Here is a 10,475-nt window from a genome sequence, read left to right as displayed (position 1 = left end):
ACCTTTTGTAACTGTAACCGGTTCCAGGTTCGGGTCTCTCAAAATGCGATGGCATCTTGGGAGACCCTGTGAAAGTGTGTCCTAGTCTGTGCAATGCTGTACCCTACGCTAATACTCAGCTAGTGAATGGTAGCGTTCAAAACATTCACCAATGCAAAGACCAGGATTGTCAGGACAGGAGGGACAATAATAGCGGGTGTCACGCCTATATCCGCGCTTACTGCAGACACGACATCTTTTTTGGGGGGTTCGCTGGGTAGGGGTACTCGGGAGGACATAAAAATGCCTCTCATGCAGCCGACTGCATTTGGTTGGGGATGTGAATGGGGGAAGTATGGGCGCTGCAGAAGTGGTGGGTTCCCAATTAGGATTGGCGAATGCAGCAGGAAGGGCACTATGGGCACGACGGGCCTGTGTTTGTCTTCTTGGTGGCAGCGGGACACTATTTGTGCTTGCCACCTCACCAGCTTGAACTGCACTTATGGGACTCGCCACGTCACCAAGTGTTACTGCAGTGCTGGTTTGACTACGACCGGGGTGTACTAGGCCGCTGGCGCTTGCCAGTTCACCAAAACGCTACCAAAAAAACTGTTAACGATCGCAGGGATCAGGCCTGACTCTGCGAACGCTGCAGTTATGCGTTTAGTGTTTTGTAAGTGACAGTGATCGATCGATACTGCACTTGGGTGGGCTGGGCGGAGGGACAAAACGCAGGTGCTAGCAGGTATCTGGGCTGATCCCACTAACACTGCGTTTTTGGGAACCCTAAACTGCTGGGGATGCCAGTATAGATCTGATCGGATCAGATATTGATCAGTTCAGATACTATACCACTAAGGGAGGTGTACGGTGCGTGCGTGGGTGTTAGCGCTACTGGCACTAACCTGACGCTGCCTGGGGCTGGTGCTTGCCAGTTCACCAAAACGCTACCAAAAAAACTGTTAGCGATCACAGGGATCAGGCCTGACTCTGCGAACGCTGCAGTTATGCGTTTAGTGTTTTTTTAAGTGACAGTGATCGATCGATACTGCACTTGGGTGGGCTGGGCTGGGCCAGGCGGAGGGGCAAAACGCAGGTGCTAGCAGGTATCTGGGCTGATCCCGCTAACACTGCGTTTTTGGGAATCCTAAACTGCTGGGGACGCTAGTATAGATCTGATCGGATCAGATATTGATGCGTTCAGATACTATACCACTAAGGGAGGTGTACGGTGCGTGGGTGTTAGCGCTACTGGCACTAACCTGACGCTGCCTGGGGCTGGTGCTTGCCATTTCACCAAAACGCTACCAAAAAAACTGTTAGCGATCGCAGGGATCAGGCCTGACTCTGCGAACGCTGCAGTTATGCGTTTAGTGTTTTGTAAGTGACCGTGATCGATCGATACTGCACTTGGGTGGGCTGGGCCGAGCCGGGCGGAGGGGCAAAACGCAGGTGCTAGCAGGTATCTGGGCTGATCCCGCTAACACTGTGTTTTTGGGAACCCTAAACTGCTGGGGACGCTAGTATAGATCTGATCGGATCAGATATTGATGCGTACAGATACTATACCACTAAGGGAGGCGTATGCTGCGTGCGTGGGTGTTAGCAGTACTGGCGCTAATCTGACGCTGCCTGGGGCGACGCATATCACCGCCGGGCGATCAGGGGGCTAAATCTTTATTCGGTAATAAACGGCGGGTGCCCTGACACTATAAAAAATAAACAAACTAACCAGCGTCACCCGTAACGGTTATACAGTGATCAGTGGTGAAAGGGTTAACTAGGGGGCCATCAAGGGGTTAAAACATTTATTAGACAGTATATGGGGGTCCCTGTCGCTATAAAACGCTGACGGCGAACCTAAATATTTACCTCACTAACTAGCATCACCAGCGACACTAATACAGCGATCAGAAAAATGATCGCTTAGCGACACTGGTGACGGGGGGTGATCAAGGGGTTAAAACTTTATTAGGGGGGGTTAGGGGGGTACCCTAGACCTACAGGGGGCCTAACACTCACTGCCCTGACACTAACTGTCACAAACTGACACCAATACAGTAATCAGAAAAAAAAAAAAAAAAAAAAAAAAAAACCTGCTGGTGTCAGTTTGTGACAGGGGGGGGGGGGGGGTGATTGGGGGGGGATCGGGGGGCGATCGGGGGGGGGATCGGGGTGTTTTGTGTGCCTGGCATGTTCTACTGTGTGTGTGTGTGTTGTGCACTCACATTTCAGTCTTCTCTCCTCGGCCCGGAACGGAAAATACCGAGCCGAGGAGAGATGACATCATTTCCTCTGCCTCTGTGTACAATACAGAGGCAGGGAAATGATCCCATTGGCTGGGAGCGATCGCGAGGGGGGGGCCACGAATGGATGGCCTCCCCCTCACCTCCGATCGCCGGGGGACATTTGCCGACCGCCGCAGGCACCGGGGGGGGGGTCCGATCGGACCCCCCACCCGCGGGCAAGCAAGGACGTACATGTAAGTCCTTTTGCCTGCCCGTGCCATTCTGCCGACGTATATAGTCATGCGGCGGTCGGCAAGTGGTTAAACACACTGCTAATAGTATTAGCAAAATTTAAATTTCAATTCAGTGCACCTCTAGCAGACATGATACAGAAGATGGTCAGAGACTGCAGACATGATACAAGAGATCAATGCAGCCTCACCAGTGTCCATCATATGCAGCCCCACCGGTGCCTGTCAGATGCAGCCTCACCAGTACTCGAATCACAGCGGCGATCTCCCGCTGTGTCACAGAGCCGGGCGGCCGCAGTATCAATGTCCCGCCTTCTGTGATACGTCACACTGATTCAATGTACCAGCATTGCATCAGTGTGCCATCTATCACAGGAGGCAGAACATTGTTACTGTGGCCGCCTGGACAATTCAGCTCCATGACACAGGGAGATTGTCGCTCTGCGTGAGGAGGGAGGGGAGGAGGAAGGAGGAGGGGAGGACGGATGACACCCCCGCAATGTGCAGAACCGGGGTGGACCTTTATCAGTACCTTTTCTTCTTTCGGCCCAATGCCAAAAACACTGTTTTCGGCCAATATGTTTCAGCGGCTGAGATTTTAGTGCACTTCTATTAATAACCCCCCCCTGGATTGATGTCAGTGGATGCATTAAAAACCCCCAGCATTGATGTCAGTGGACGCATTAATAACTCCAAACATAGGTATCAGAAGATGCATTAATAACCTCCAGCTTTAATATTGGACGCATTAATAACCCCCAGCATTGATGTCAGTGGACGCATTAATAACCCCCAGCATTGATGTCAGTGGACGCATTAACAACCCCCAGAACTGATGTCAGTGGATGCATTAAAATCCCCCAGCATTGATGTCAGTGGACACATTTATAACCCCCCAGCATTGATGTCAGTGGACGCAATAATAACCCCCAGCATTGATGTCAATGGATGAATTAAAACCCCCCAGCATTGATGTCAGTGGATGCATTAAAAACCCCCAACATTAATGTCAGTGGACGCATTTATAACCCCCAGCAGTGGTGTCAGTGGACTCATTAGTAACCCCCAGCATTGATGTTAGTGGACGCATTGATAACCCCCAGCATTGATGTCAGTGGACGCATTTATAACTCCCAGCATTGGTGTCAGTGGATGCGTTAATAACTCCAAACACTGGTATCAGAGGATGCATTATTAACCCCCAGCACAGGTGTCAGTATTATTAACCCCCTCTCCCACATTGGTGGTCAGTGGCATTGAAATTTAACCCCACCCTTGGTCACCAATGTGGGGGGAGGGGGTTAGTAATACTAACATTACCACAAATTGAAGGGGGGAGGTGGGTTAAAATGTCACTACCATTAGGACAATGCAAGGTGGGAGATGGGGGGGTACTTTTCACTGCCACTGACTCCTCACATCCCCCACCTGCATCGGTGGACACGGCAATGTTAACTCCTTCCTCACTTCCAGCCTGCTCCAGTCCCATCCCCCTAGTGCTCTGGCATTTAGGTACTATCAGCTGAGCTTACCTCAGCACACACTTGCTCCTGGTCGGCTAACATATCCCACCAAGTTCCGGCGGGTGGCCGGACGGGCAGGCAGACAGGTGGGCAGGCGAGTGGAAGATTCAGACATACGGGCAGCCAAGCGGATGGGTGTCAGGTGATTCAGGCGGGCAGTTTCAGGCATGTGGGCGGGCGAGCAGGCAGTTTAGGTGGGCGGGATCTCCAAAGCTTACTGCATCCCCATCCTGCCCACACAACAACAAAAATAAAAAATAAATAAAGTGCGCTAATTATATGAAAATACACACATAGATGTGAATACATGTGGGTAGTAGTAAAAACCACAATCTACTGAGAGCAAGTAAATGACTCCATGAGTGGTAAAAATATATAAGTGCAAAACATAAAAAACTCAAATAAAAAGAAGAAACAAAAAATGTGTACATGTGAAATACAATGATATTAATAGCGTGAAAATCTGAAAATCAAACAAACTCAGTCCATGGGTTCAAATATAAAAAGTTCATCAGTGAAAAAAAGCTTCCATCCACTATACAGCTCAGCAGCAACTAATCCCCCTATGAGTGGATTGACAAAGGAGAGAGATGTGCAGGATGGTGCAAATCCACTGGCGGTGACTCCAATAAGTGAGAAAGTGATAAAGGTGGACTCTTACCCTCCGTGTTGGACCCCCTCCTTGGCAGGGTCTATCAGGCATGCAGATTTTTGCCCTCTGCAGGGACCATGTAATGAGAAGACACACACAACAACAGCCTGGTAGCCAGAGGAGATCCAGTCTCGAAACTGGAGAAAGTGGGGCAAATTCCTCACTCCAGTAGCCATTTCAGCCTGCACTGTGCTCTGTTTGGAATGTCAGGAAGTCCCCTTTCCTTCTCAGGTTGTCCCTAACCCACACAGTCGGCCATTGAGGAGGAGGCATCTCCGGTGCCTCTGACTGATGTGCGCCCTGGGCCTACCTTGCCTATACCCTGTTTCCCCGAAAATAAGACCTAGTGTGATTGTCAGTGATGGCTGTATTATAAGCCCTACCCCCCAAATAAGCCCTACCCTGTTTACCCAAAAATAAGCCCTACCCTGAAAATAAGACCTACAGACCTAAGACCTAGGGCTTATTTGGGGGGTAGGGCTTATATTGCAGCCATCACCGACAATCACGCTTAATCAGGTCTTATTTTCGGGGAAACAGGGTAGGTAGCGCCGGCCTTGTAGATCGCACAGCCCCAACAGCACTGAATGATCTTTTACTAAAGCTGGCTATACACTAGTAGATTTCCAAACAAATGCTTGTATAAACACTTATACATTTGATGACTAAATGAATACACTTCAAAATTTTCATTTTCTTATAACATTCAGTTTTGAAATGAAGGTCATTTCCCAATTAAAAACCACATTCATTGTTAAAAATTCATTCAGCCAAAAAAAAAAAAAATTTCCACCCTGCTCCTTCAAATTTCTCATCACTGTGGTTGAAAACGAACGTCAAGTTGACCCCACTAATAATTAGAAAAATGAACGAAGGTTCTTAAAGTGGAACTTTACTCATAACTCATAGATTTTTTAATATCTTTTTTTTTAATATCTGGTGATATTTCTTCTTAATTATTGTTTCTTTACTTGCTTATTTTTTTTTTTTTTGCTCTCCCTGTGTGGTGCATGTAGAGCTTGTAGAGCACTGTACAGTGCCTTGAAAAAGTATTCATACCCCTTGACATTTTCCACATTTTGTCATGTTACAACCATGACAAACGTAAACGTATTTTATTGGGACTTTATGTGATAGACCAACACAAAGTGGCACATAATTGTGAAGTGGAAGGAAAATGATAAAAGTGGTTTCCCAAATGTTTTACAAATAAATATGTGAAAAATGTGGCGTTCATTTGTATTCAGCCCCCCTGAGTCAATACTTTGTAGAACCTCCTTTCACTGCAATTACAGCTGCAAGTCTTTTTGGGGATGTCTCTACCAGCTTTGCACATCTAGACAGTGAATTTTTTGCCCATTCTTCTTTGTAAAATATCTCAAGCTCTGTGAGATTGGATGGAGAGCGTCTGTGAACAGCAATTTTCAAGTCTTGCCAGAGATTCTCAATTGGATTTAGGTCTGGACTTTGACTGGGCCATTCTAACGCATGAATAGGCTTTGATCTAAACCATTCTATTGTAGCTCTGGCTGTATGTTTAGGGTCGTTTTCCTGCTGGAAGGTGAACCTCCGCTCCAGTCTCAAGTCTTTTGCAGACTCTGAAGCCTCGTACACACGATTGGATTGTTGGTCAACAAAATCTATCTATCTATCTATCTATCTATCTATCTATCTATCTATCTATCTATCTATCTATCTATCTATCTATCTATCTATCTATCTATCTATCTATCTATCTATCTATCTATCTATCTATCTATGCGTGCTTTCCTTTCCTTATTTTTTTTCTTTTCCTGTACTATGCACATCCAGTTGGCTCTTTGCAGGAACCCCTTTGGTGGAGGCATCCATGCTGCAGAAGCAAATGAACAACAGTTTTACTGCGGGGGACTACAGCAGAATGTGCCAGCACTGCCTACTTTGAAATGGTTGCTCGTAGTCCAGAAGAGTTCTAGAAAGGGTGACAACGCTGTAGCTGAACTAAGTAGGCAAAGCCAAACCCCTCCAGACCAGTCAAGGTCAGACCCAGCAATCAGATCCTCCTAAAAAGTTCCTCCTTGGAGCACACTTGGAGTCAGCTTGTCCTCTTCAGTTTGTGAATTGCACATATCCTGCAGGAGATAGAAAATTACCTGAGTAATTTTCCAAGGAGGAACTTTTTAGGAGGATCTGATTGCTGGGTCTGACCTTGGCTGGTCTGGAGGGGTTTGGCTTTGCCTGTCTGTGTTCTGCTATGAATGGGAACCTGCAGAAGACACCAGATCAGGTGTGAAGAGGTAACATACTTCTCTCTCTGGAGTTTGGATGGTGACTACTTCTTATGGAAACTCCTGACTGTTGATACTGCTACGCACCGTCTAGTTTGCAGAAATCCTGGTTTGACGATTCATCGGGAAGGATTGTTCCATGTTTGATCGACTCACCACCGCTGGTGTGTGGGTCAACACCCTGGGGTAAGAGTATCCATTACCTTTCCCTGATGTTTGATGTTCATCTATTACCACCATGTGTGAAGTCATGCCCACTATGCATATCTGTTATCTGTGCTTCTAAGGAGGATTGCACTGACTTATCATCGATTTAGAGACTATATTGACATCTAGTCACTTTATTACATGCTGATCTATTGAGCAGACCTACCTTGAATGGACTTACATTTTGGGTGTAGTCACTGCATTGACTTTTATGCATCTGTCCAGTAAGGGTGACTGTGATGTGTTCCCATGAGATTCCTCTCCTTTCCCTTTTTTTTATATATGCTATGAATATGTTCTAACATACTCACGTACTCTTTCACTTTCACTAGTACACCCAATGAATATTCCTCCCAAAGGTGTCTTTGGATCGCTATATTCTTATATTTCTTTCACTCTTTCACAATTCCAATCATTGTTGATGCTGGCTGCTATTTTTTTGTTTTTCATTGGTAGAGCAACTTTGTTCTATTTTTTGTCTATAATAAATATCCCCATTTTTTTTTTAAAAAGCAAATTTTTTCTCAGTTTAGGCCAATATTTATTCTTCTACATATTTTTGGTAATAAAAATCGTAATAAGCGTACATTGATTGGTTTGCGCAAAAGTTATAGCGTCTACAAAATAGGGGATAGATTTATAGCATTTTTATTATTATTATTATTATTTTTTTACTAGTAATCGCGGTGATCTGAGATTTTTATCATGACTGCGACATTATGGTGGACACATCGGACACTTTTGACACATTTTTGGGACTATTGGCATTTATACAGCGATCAGTGCTAAAAAAATGCATAGATTACTGTAAAATTGTCATTGGCAGGGAAGGGGTTAACACTAGGGGGCGATCAAGGGGTTAATTGTGTTCCCTGTGTGTGTTTCTAACTGAATGGGGAGGGGACTGACCTAGAGGAAATGACAGATCGTGATTCCTATCTATTAGGAACTCACAATCTGTCTCTCCTCACAGAACAGAACAGGGATGTGTGTGTTTACACACACACATCCCTGTTCTGCCTCTCATGCCCGCGATTGCTTGTGGCTGTCATCGTGACCACCGCCACGAGCATATACAGTAGATGCTTTTTCCTCTTAGATGGGATTTTAAAGGGCGGAAGTCTCAAAAAATATAACAAAAAATGTAAAAAATTATCAAAATTTTATTATATCACAAATTTAACAGTAAGACATGTGCTAAGGTGGGAATAATAAATAAACACAACAATGGATGCCAGAATTAACAAATAATGAAAAATACAACCAAGATATACACGACAGGTCGACAGAGCTACACAAAACCCCACAGAGGCTGCATCAGCAAGGAGCCAATTGACAGTGCAGGTCCAACGCGTTTCGAGGCTTTATATAAGGATTACGACCTCTTCTTGAGGGGCTGGAGGTAAGGTGTATATCTGTCTGCGGAACATTGTTACAAAAAAAGAGACAAAAAAAACACACAATGAGGACTGTTATATGTCAAAAATCATGCATATATACAACTATTTACATAATCAGATTGTAATGTAGTTACAAAAAATATATCCTAACCATGCTATTACGGGGTCAACACCATATGGCATCCACCTCAGACGGGGGGGAAGGGGAGAACGGTGGACCACCGGGGCCCAGATCCGAATACCAGCGCCGCCGCCGCAAAACCAGGACCGCCAGCAAGTTAGGACCAGACACAGAGGGCGTCACGTCCGTCAGCTGTGTTGTAATTTCTCTTTGTCAGCTAGAGACCAAAAAGGAGAGGGGAGGGTTTATATAAGTGGGACACAGAGGTCCCAGAACAAGATTTTGCTATTTTGATATATGGAAGGTTCCCCCTAGTGGGTTTGGGACGGGGGACTCTAGTAAGTATAGAGTTGTACATACCTATTGACGCAGAGGACTAGGGTTATCTAAGCCTTGACTCCTCGAGCGGGTATATAGCAACTGACAACACCCCAGGTGTGAGAGATACTATGAGTCAGCATCAGAAAACGGAAAAAAAAAAAAAAAAAAGGTGTTACTCAAGTAAGTATTTTTCTCCTGTAAACACGCATCCACAGGGGTGAACATACCTATTGGTTCATAATGAAGGGTTGATCCCTGTGCTGATTCGCACAAAGGTGTTGTCTATAGTGGCTGATAGATTTTAGATACCACACTCCAGGGAAAAATGGCAGAAGAGCGTCTATGTTCAGCGGCTAAAATGATACAAACAGAAAGAATATATATCCTAATAGTAAAAGAATAAAGGCTCTTAAGAGTAACAAAGAGCGTAAGTTGTAATCATATCTTACAGCTCCATAGGCCCTGCTGGTGCTCAGTGTGTATGTGCACACTGCAGCTCCATAATTAATTTCGAGTAAGTCTTAATTATGGGTCTAAAGAAAAAAGTTGTATTTTTTACCTTGAGCATATCATAGCAGCAGCATCTTCAGTTCTGTGTCCTCCCAGGGTATGAGCTGACAGTCTTCGTGTGGTTTTAAGTAGTGCTCCTAATTAAGAGCATATATGAAGCAGCTGACTCCACTGGGAGCAGCGTCATTGCTGACAGGAGGAGCCGCCCCCCGAGTCCCCGGCGCGCAGACCAGCCCCCCCGCCCTACGCACGGGTCCAATCCAGGAGCGGATTGTATCACACCCTGGGAGGAAGACAGGACCCGTGCTGGGAGGGGACTGACGTCCGCGTCAGGCACCCGCGGCGCGCAGATCGCCATGACAACGGGATAAACAAGTCCCTGTCATGAGCGATCGTATGTAAGGAGGCCGAGCATTGCCAGATAAGAGTGGCAGCTTCGGCCCCCGTGCGCCGAGTGTCGGATCCGAGTGCCGGCAGACGAGGTCGCACACGCAGCGGCGCTCCCAGACCCACATCCCCGATGGCACACACGCCCCCCCAGACCCCAGGACAAAGCGGAGTACCACAGTGTTAACCCATGAATAGCCACACATGAAGGACAATGAAAGCAAAATGTCAATGCAGACATGACTTATGGCTGAGAGCATGTGTTGCAACAAGAAGGAGAGAAACGAGATTTTTGGCATAAGTGTAGCCTCCAGCCAGTTAATGATGGAAAAAAAAAAAAAATACACTGATAGTAACATACAAATGGGATTATAGCTCACTTCTATCACGGTCCCCATCCAATTGCAAATTATTGTTGGCTCATATCTAACCAATTCCCAATGATTCTACAGGAAAAGGGGAGTATTTACATCGGGGGGTTCCCACTCAGACCCCCCCGAAGTAAAACCCTCTAAAAAAGGTCTGAAAGACGTGGTATCATTGAGGCCTGGTGCCCTGGTGGCCTGAAGGCCATCGGCATGTATGCACGCCTGCTATCCCGCTTAAAGGAGCCGACGTACAGCTACGAC

Source organism: Aquarana catesbeiana, linkage group LG02, assembly GCF_042186555.1.
Source record: "Aquarana catesbeiana isolate 2022-GZ linkage group LG02, ASM4218655v1, whole genome shotgun sequence".
Lineage (NCBI taxonomy): Eukaryota > Metazoa > Chordata > Amphibia > Anura > Ranidae > Aquarana > Aquarana catesbeiana.
Note: the sequence above shows the minus strand (reverse complement) of the source record.